Consider the following 10384-nt stretch of genomic DNA (forward strand, 5'->3'; position numbering starts at 1 on the left):
ACTTTTTAGGAATTGCATACCGGCTGTGGCTCATATCTCTGTAATGATTTGTAGGTGATGGGAAGAAGTAGGAGACTAAGGGAAGGTGAGACCTTCTTGAAGATGGGCAATGGAGCAAGAGTTGCTGCCAAGGCCGTAGGAGATGTTTACTTGCTTTTGAACAGTGATTTTAAGTTAATTTTAAGAGATGTTTTGTTTGTACCTGATTTACTGAAAAACATTGTTTCCATTTCTATACTTGATAAAGATGGATATTCTTGTTTATTTAGCAAAGGTGTTTGCAACATTTACAAGAATGAATGTTTGATTGATACTGGAGAACTTGAAAACGATCTATATAACTTAAAATTGAAAGATATTCCACTAAACAATGCCCAAGCGACAACAACAACAAACAAGTGAAAACAAGATACTCTAAATTCGGCACAATTATGGCATGCTGATTAGGACATATTTTCCTACGAAGGATGAACAAGCTAGTGGGAGTGGGTATGTTTGATATGTCTGATATTAATTCTCTCCCAATTTGTGAATCCTGTCTGAAAAGAAAGATGACCAAATTTCCCTTTAAGGGCCATGTGGAGCGAGCCAAAGGGTCGTTGGATTTGATCCATACCGATGTGTGCGGTCCGCTTAGCATCACCACTAAGCATGGACATGCCTACTTCATCACCTTTATCGATGACTTTTCAAGGTATGGGTATGTGTATTTGATGAAATACAAATCTGAAGCCTTTGAAAGGTTCAAAGAATTCAGAAATAAAGTAGATAAACAATTAAGACGAAGCATCAAGTCACTTCGATTAGATCGAGGTGGTGAGTATTTGAGTGCCGAGTTCCAAGAGTATCTTAGGGAGAATGAGACTCTCTCGCAGTGGACTCCGCCTGCTACACCGCAGTTGAATGGAGTTTTGGAGCGTCGTAACCGGACTTTGATGGACATGGTTCGGTCTATGATGGGGTTCAAGGAGTTGCCGCCATCCTTTTGGGGATATGCGCTTGAAACAACGGCACTGTTGTTGAACAATGTCCATTCAAAGGCATTTGACAAGACACCATATGAGATATGGATGGATAAGCCTCTCAAATATTCTTAACTTAGAATATATGGATGCCCTGCTTATGTGAAGCAGGCAATGGAAGATAAATTGGATAGTCGATCTATTTTATGTTACTTTGTGGGATATCGAAGGAATTCAGTTGGATATTACTTCTATCTTCCCCAAGAAACAAAATTGTTTGTTTCCAGGAATGTAACCTTTTTTGAAAAGGAATTTCTATTGGATAGAAAAGGGGAGATGATAGAACTCGAAGAGGTTCGAGAGACACCCACAATTGAAGAACCTACACCCGAAGAGACAAGAGAGGAGATACAAGCTCCTAGAAGATCCGAGAGAGTCTCGAGACCACCTGCGAGGTATGGTCTGCTTCTTGAAGAGGGCCATGATGAGCCTAACCATGGATCTGATCCAAGGACCTTCAAGGAAGCGTAATATGATGCCGATTCATCCAAATGGATTGAAGCTATGGAATCTGAGATGAATTCCATGCATTCAAACTAAGTGTGGAATCTTGTGGATCCACTTGAACGAACTGTTCCCATAGGGTGTAAATGGATTTACAAGAGGAAACTTGGGGCGGATGGGAAGGTATTGACCTTCAAGGCTCGATTGGTGGCAAAAGGATATACGCAAAGACAAGGAGTTGACTTTGAGGAAACATTTTCTCCAGTTGCAATGTTCAAGTCTATAAAGATAAAGTTAGCCATGGCTGCATGGTATGACTATGTGATATGGCAGATGGATGTCAAGACAGCCTTTCTTAACGGAGATATTAGGGAAGAGATTTACATGTCTCAACCTGAAGTGTTTACATCTATCGGAAGTGAGCATATGGTATGCAAATTTCAGAAATCTATTATGGTCTAAAGCAGGCATCTAGGAGTTGGAACCTCAGATTCGATAGTACAAAAGAAGAGTTTTGTTTTACTAAGAATCTTGAGGAACCCTGTGTGTATAAGAAGGTCAGTGGGAGTGCTGTGACATTCCTGGTGATTTTTGTTGATGACATTCTAATAATTGGGAATGATGTAGGGATGTTTCAATTAACTAAAATATGGTTAGCGATTAAGTTCTCGATGCAGGACTTGGGTGAAGCATCTTTTGTATTGGGAATACTGATCTATAGAGATAGATCAAGAAGATTGCTTGGTCTCACCCAATCCACATACATTGATACCATCGTGAAGCGGTTCTTGATGGATGAGTCCAAGAGAGGACATCAACCAATGTGTCATGGCGTCTCCCTATCCAAGTCTATGTCTCCCAAGACTGATGCAGAGATAGCGGCGATGACAAGCATTCCTTATGCATCTACGATTGGTAGCATCATGTATGGAATGATATCTACACGTCCCGACGTGGCTTTCACACTAAGTGTAGTGAGTAGATATCAATCGAATCCCGGTCTTCCACACTGGAAAGCTGTGAAAGAAATCCTCAAGTATTTGAGAAGGACCAATAAGTTGTTCTTGGTCTATGTGGGTGGATAACTTAAATTGGAAGGCTTTACCAAATTTGGCTTCCAAAGCGATATCGATGACTCGAAGTCAACCTCTGGGTGTGGATTTATGTTCAATGGTGCTGCTGTCTCTTGGAAGAGTTCCAAGCAAGACAGTACTGCGGATTCCACCACTGAGGCCGAATACATTGCTGCATCAGTTGTTTGGATAAGGAATTTCGTCCAAGAGGCTGTTTGGATAAGGAATTTCGTCCAAGAGTTGGGCGTCATTCCTAATAGAGTTGCTCCTGTCCCGGTGTTTTGTGACAAGACGGGAGCTATAGCTCAAGCAAAGGAGCCAAGGTCTCATTAGAAATCCAAACACGTATTGAGAAAGTACCACATCCTCCGAGAGATTGTGGAAAGAGGAGAAGTGTCGATTGACAAAGACGGCTCCGCAGATAATGTTGCTGATTCACTAACTAAGCCTTTACCTAGACCATTATTCGAGAAGCATCGTCAATCAATGGGTTTTAAGCATATGGGTAGTTGGCTCTAGTGCAAGTGGGAGATTGTTATAGTAGGTGCCCGTCGAGTCAAGTGTTGACCGAGTGTTCATAATGAAACTCTATGTATAAACAATCTTTATTTTAATTATATTTTAAATTATTGTTTTGACACATCTTTATCTGAATACCCATGCTAGTTGCATAGATAAAGTTTTGAATATACAAATAGTAGAAAGAATATGAGATGCTCATATGATGAGTATCATGAAACTCATATTTGGAATACTGTATATTCTAAACAGTTCCTAGTCAATTCAGCCGCAGCTAAGAAAGATATAGGTCGCTCGAGTTTAAAACTAGTATCTGCGACGTGAGTACCATGTTTCATTGGTAGGGGACATTGTGATGTCCGAGCATGCAGATAGGTGCTCTTGGTAGAGTGCACTGGACAACCCTCCATATCGGACTTTCCAAATGGTTCTCACTTATCAAGTGGAAACGTCCTAGTTTATGGTTGTACACCATTAGTCCTTATGACCCGGGACAACATTGAGACTCTATATGCTAGCGTTGCACTTTGACTTGTTTACCGACTCTCATGGGGTCATCAGGTGGCAAGGTTGGGTGTTTTGTCGAAACATATAGGAGTCGATACATTGTAGTCGGGGATTCACCGCTTACCTCCGGGTATGGATATCCTATGTGTATGTAGTATGAAATCTCTGATTAGAGTGTTGGTGGTAATTATGAAAGGGGTTTCATAGATTACACCATCGATGCAACTACGACATGACACATATTGTAATGTCTGAAGTAAATATTACAATTTGTTGATTTAGTAATGTGAGATTACTAAATAATTAATGATTTTTAAAGAATGAAATATGACATATCTTGGTCATATGAAGTCCAAATGATTTGAGATTTGGATATAACGTCGAAAACTCAAAGATATAGAAGTTTCATGTTTTGAGTTTTGAAAAATTTGATCGTTTGACTGGTCCAAAGAGATATACTGGTGTTAAAATGTTAAATATATTATATTATATTATATTATTAATATTATATAATATAATAAAATAAAAAAAGAAAAGATAAATATGAATAGAATGAATCAGAATTCATTCGAAACTATATTACAGAGGGGAGAAAGAAGAAGAAAGAATATGGTTTTTAATTTTATTTTTCGATCGTGTGACTTATCAGTTAATCCAATCGACGAACCGACTTCAGTTTTGGGAGCGTTGACACGATTTCTTCGATTTGAGGTATATATTTTATAGTTTTGGTAATGTTTGAAATTCGTCGATTTTTGAACAAATCCGATAAATTGTTGAATTATACTGAAATTGAAGATTGTTGAATAGTGTATGATTTTAACGAAGTAGAGAAGATTATAGTGATGTTTTGAATTATTCCTAATTTATTATAATTAGAGATTTTTAATCGTTGGATTGAGATTGCAGAGTTGTTTGTCTGTTGTTATTAATTATGATTATATATTTGGAGTCAATGAAGTATAAGCTACACGTTAATATAAAGTTTTCGTAATTTGACGGATGTTGTAAAATAGCATATTATTTGAAATTAATTAATTAGGGTGTATTTGATAGTAGTATTGTGAATTAAATATACCAGAATATTAAATTGTTGAACGATAAGAATTTATAATCAAGTTTAATATTTTGTTGAATTAATTGTTGTCGGGTTATTTGATGTTATATATTGAGGCTGTTATGATTGAATTGATACGGTGACAATGGTCTGATAATTGTTGTTGAATTATTTAGATACATCACAAGCCTCAGGATCAAAGAAATAGCCAGATTTTATATATACTCGATTATCAGGTACGTGTTGACGTACGCGCATATGTTGTTATTGTTTAGTATTGATGAATAATATTGTGTTGAACAATGATAAATCACTGGAATTGGGTGATTTGACATTATATTCGTTGTTGGTTATTATTGTTGATGTTGTTGGCTGTCCTTGTTGGGAGACGTCAGGTTAATGTTGTTCGTTCAACGATATTGCTGCCGCCGGAGTTGGGGTGCGACGTATCGTTGATGCTATTCGTTCGACGATATTGCTGTCGCCGGTGTTAGGGGTGCGACGTATCGTCGATGTTGTTGTTCGTTCAACGATATTGATGTCACCGGAGTTGGAATACGACGTATCGTCGATGTTATTGTTGCAGTGTGATGTTGTTGAGGTTGTTGATGGATGATTGTCCAGAAACGGCAAAGGGGGTATTTCTGTAATGATTTCAGTTATATTTTATGTTGTTGTTAATATAACTGTTATGTATTACGATGATGATTGTTGTATATGCTCACCCTTTGGGGGTTGTTTCTGTTGGACAGGTTACAGGACTATGCTGTGAGACAGGATAGAGGTGAAGGACTAGGTGTGTCTAGTCAAACAGTCTTGTAGATAATAGTAGATAGAAACATTATAAATTATTGTCTTATTTGAGTTGTATGTGTGTATTTATTATACTGTTTCTGCTACACTGACGTAGATAGTGTGGTGATTGCATTATTTTGTCGTATATGTATTATATTATTATGTCGTCGAAAGGAAAATTTTTATGCATATGATGTCACATGTTGTATGATTACGTGGCGAGGTTTGGGGCGTCACATTGGTGGTATCAAAGCATATGTTAGATGTCTAGGATGGTTAGGAGTTGGATTTGCGATAAGGGAGTTGGATGACTATATTATCTGCCTGTGTATGTGCATTTGACTTGTTATTGATGATTTCTCGATATGGTTGATTGTTCTTTAGTTGCGTGTGTTTTCGTGCGAAAAGTGTGATGACGAATACTGGATTGTAATTGTTAAATGTTATGATTAACAATTTGATTTTCAGTTATGGCAGCTAGAGAACAGGTACATCCACACGAGGAAACAGAAGAGGTTGACAGTGGGTTTGGTCATATGAATCCATTGCCACCTCCTCCGATGGGACAGACACCTGCAGATCAGCCTTTATTGCCTAGTGAGTTGACTTTGGCACAGTTCAGCTGTTATCTTCCGCTGAGATTTGATAGTTCTGAGACTGGCGAGTGAGCAGAGGAGTGGATTGAGAGGATAGAGCAGATATTTGGGACTGCACCGTGTGCTAGGTCTGCTTGATTACGATTGGCTACATTTCAGCTTTTGAGGAATGTACTATTGTGGTTTCAGACGACTAAGGCCGGATTGAGAGCCCATGGCCGTACTGTTGATTGGGATGTGTTTCGCTCTCGTTTTCTTGATAAGTATTTTTCTATAGCAGCCAGACAAAAGAAAGAGAGAGAATTCGAGGATTTGAGACATGGCAGTATGTTTGTTGCTGAGTATGAGTCTCGATATTCTGCATTGTTGAAATATGTGCCACATGTTGCTACGAATGTTCATGCAAAGATGAGGCATTTCATGAAAGGGTTGAAGTTAGAGTTATTTGATCCGGTGCAATCGAACAACTCGGTATCATTTGATCATCATATGCGCTCGTCTCCATTGTCTATGCCTCTTTCCGTTTCGACACCCTCTGGAGTTGATATATCAGTTGTATCGATGATATCAGATGGTATTATTTCTTATGAGGGCTATGAGCTGAGATCTGATATGATTCTTCTAGATATGACTGATTTAGATTGTATTGTTGGAATTAATATGTTCAGGAGATATTGTGCGACTGTTGATTGTTATCAGCAGGTAGTATATTTTTATATACAGATGAGAAAGAGTGTTGGACATTTTATGCGAAGGGTTCTCTTCCACGTGTTTTGTTGGTATCTGCTATCCGGATGTCTCGATTATTGGAGCATGACCATGAGGGTTATCTTATTTATGATATAGATGTGACAAAGAAGAAGAATGAGGTGGAAATAGAGGAGATACCTGTAGTTGCTGAGTTTTCTGATGTATTTCTTGATGAGATTCCAGGCTTCCCACCAGTCCGTGAGGTGGAGTTTGGGATTGATTTCATGCCAGGTACTTCCCCTATTTCACGTACTCTTTACAAAATGGCACCAGCAGAGTTGAGAGAATTGAAAGCCCAGTTACAGGACTTGCTGGACAAGGGATACATTCGTCCTAGTGTATCTGTAAAGGCCTAAAAATTCGTGCTTGAAAATTTGCGGAAAATTTAAAAATTTTCTTTTTAATTAAATGAAATTGCCCCATTCGTAATTGAACTGATAAATAAAGTTTGATGTTCAAAGTGACAGTTGAAGAAATTAACATTTTTCGAAACAACAGTTAGAAATTTATCCAACAGTATATAAATTTCTAATTCGTTTTAAAACTCGGACCGGTGTCCCGGTTTTAACCCGAATCGAGCCAAAACTTGACCAAAACTTTCTCAACTTTTTACCACACTTAATAAACATCAAAAAGGTCCTAAAAACCTCAAAACCAGACCTTTAGACACTTGAATAATAGGCCAGAAAGCTGCTGTAATTTACAGCATGTGCTAACCCACCCGAGAACCCTAGCCACCATCCTTCCCATACCAACGCTCCTAGCCCTTAGCCAATGGGACCAGCCCCTAACCCACCACACCTGGACCACCCTCGGGTCCTTCTAGGTCTGCTGAACTCATGGTCACGCCCTTGAGCAAGTCGCAAGTCGCAACTCACCAACAACCGTACACCTAAGAGAGCACACCCGCGGCCACAACCACAACAATTCTCCTACGGTTCTACAAGCCATACCAGCATGATTTCTAATCCTCCATTCCACATTTTGTCCTCACATTCAGTCCCAAAACTCACAAGAACCGCAGCCCCTTGCACAGCACACAGTAAAACGTGAGTAGTTAAAACATGAAAGAAAAACCACCCAAAAACCTTCGATCTTCATGCTGTGCGATAGATCGAAATTTTCATGTACAAAGACACATATAACAGCAGATATACAACGCATGTGATGCAAAAATAAAAGTACGGGGCGTGCCTTGGTGATTATTTAAGAGCAAATGATTGAGGAACAAACGGCCTAGAGGAGGAGTTCTTGCTTGAAGTGAAATGGTGACACCGAGACCTTTAGCTGCTGCACTTCACGAAGATGATGACTGATTGGAGGGGATGGGCGGCTGGTGGGAGGGATTAGTTTAGGTTAAGGAGTGGTTTAGGTTAAATAAATAATAATCAAATAGCTAATGGGCCTAACTCGTTTAATTAAAAGATTAAAAAGATAATTAAGCCCAATAAGCTTAAAAATAGGCCTATTAAATCCAAACACACTCCCGAAAAATATTTCGTGTTGAAAAGATTTTGAAAAGATTAGTCGAACCATTAAAAAGTCCACCGATTCGATAAAATTTGCGTACCGTTAAAATTAAAATCATGCGGGTAAAATACCCAATAAAATCTCATTTTTGAAAAATACACTTAAAAACATTTTAGCTTAATTTATAAAAATAAATCGTGTAATAAAATATTTTTCCTGAAAATTCTCCGTTCTTCGTTCCTCGATCGAACATGAAGTGCACCTAGAAACCCTAATGCATGAACTTTTAAAGTTTCATGAATTAAATCCTATCATGCATGAATTATGCATAAAATGTACAAAAATAATTAAACACAAATTCATGGAATAAACATGCATTTTATGCTTTAAAAAAATTTAATAAAGTACCAAAGAATTTAATAACTCGCATGCATGTGGTTCATGTGGACCTTCAGATTTTCGAGACGTTACAATCTACCCCCCTTAATTTGAATTTCGTCCCCGAAATTCGCTTATCCTCGATAAACAGAAAGTTAGATTCTTAATTCTAGTATCCCAATAATCCGCGCTTCCGCTGCGCTACTATGATGAAATAATAAATTTTAAGATGTCCTTATGTCTTCTCAACCCTAATAAACTCTGCCTTCTAAATCTTCGTTTATGAAACTCAACTTATAACGACCCCTGGTAACCTAGTTTCATTTTTCTATAACATCGAATTTCAACTTTTCTTAAACTTCCAATATTAGAAATGGAAGTCCGAATTTTATTGCGTTTTACTTTCTTATATTATACCCCTAATGTTCATTGATCTATTACATTTGTATTTATGCAGTTCAACCTAAGAAATCTTAGCACCAAAATTTACTGATCGGCTACTATCCTTGATAATACACTCAAAATTTAAACTTTATCTCAACCCCATAATAATATTAGCTTAAGATCCTTGAATCGAATCTTTACCTTACGGTACCAAACTTTCATAATTTAACTATTTACAAGTACATCCCAATTACAAAATTGTTGCAAAATCTTAATCCTCGAGCAACGTTAACTAGTAAATCCCAAAATATACACTATCGATCTTCTACCTAATAATAAAATCCTTTTAGTAAAACCCTTCTTGCATGCTTAAATTATTCCCTTCCCAATTACACTATAGTTGAGGCCTAAGACTCTTAGACTTTCTCCTTGAAACGAATGTCGCGTTCTTACGTATCCCTAATGCTTAATTAATTCTAGCATATAAACTTAATAAGTTCTCCCGTGATAATGATGGACTAATTCTAATAAATCAACTTCACTTATCACCCATAGAGTTCTAGAATTCCCATATCACGATTTTAGATTTCTTACTCGATAAAAATCTTAACAGTCGTTCATTGGTAACATATGTTGAACACAACGAATTCCATTTTGTTTTTATTTCACCCAAAATTTCCGTATGAACACATATCCAATAAATTTAAAATTCAAACTTACGCAACCCAAGTAGTTTTGGATAACACAATTCCAATACACATATCTACTTAATCCCAAGTTTTTTTTTTAATGACATTCAAAATTCCTCAAGACAAGGTGTCTACCTCACCTCCTACATGCGTATATCAAATGACCTAACCATCAATAATACCCAACTTTCTAGAAAAATTTAATTCCAACAAACGAATAATCTTAACTGTTAAGATCATGATTAAAACTTATGATACATCAAACTTAAGTTCCCAAAAATTTGCTAACTCAATGTCTATTTTTATAACTTAACTAACCGATCAACTTTACCTTAGATGGCCATCACGGTAAATTCTTAATTTGCCACAACATTATTTCACTAACGTTTAAATTTTCAAGTCCAAGATTGATTTATCTTACAATGTCCTTGATTACCATTCATTATAACATTATCACCCAAATATCTAAATATTCTATAGTTCCTTCGAGCCTAAATAACCGAAAAGTCCTATACTTTACACCGTTCAATTCTCACTTACTACTAAATAAGTTCTCAAATTTCTTAAAATTGTAAAATTAATTCTTACTTTCCTCGAACATCATCCAATTTTTTTCCTAAATCTTGAAAATTCCACAATTACCCGTGAGTCCTCAATATTCCCAATTTCATTTTATAGATTTCCCGTATCACAAGGTTCA

General features: G+C 37.1%; 1 long non-coding RNA gene across 1 annotated transcript; it reads left to right on the forward strand.

Moving 5' to 3' along the window:
* Nucleotides 1–4708: 4708 nt before the first annotated feature.
* On the forward strand, nt 4709–5604 carry LOC140974843 (uncharacterized). Its single transcript, XR_012174880.1, has 2 exons — nt 4709–4858; nt 5375–5604. It is a non-coding gene; the product is annotated as an uncharacterized lncRNA (long non-coding RNA).
* Nucleotides 5605–10384: the final 4780 nt, after the last annotated feature.

The sequence above is a fragment of the Primulina huaijiensis genome, chromosome 4, assembly GCF_012295235.1.
Source record: "Primulina huaijiensis isolate GDHJ02 chromosome 4, ASM1229523v2, whole genome shotgun sequence".
Taxonomy (NCBI): domain Eukaryota; kingdom Viridiplantae; phylum Streptophyta; class Magnoliopsida; order Lamiales; family Gesneriaceae; genus Primulina; species Primulina huaijiensis.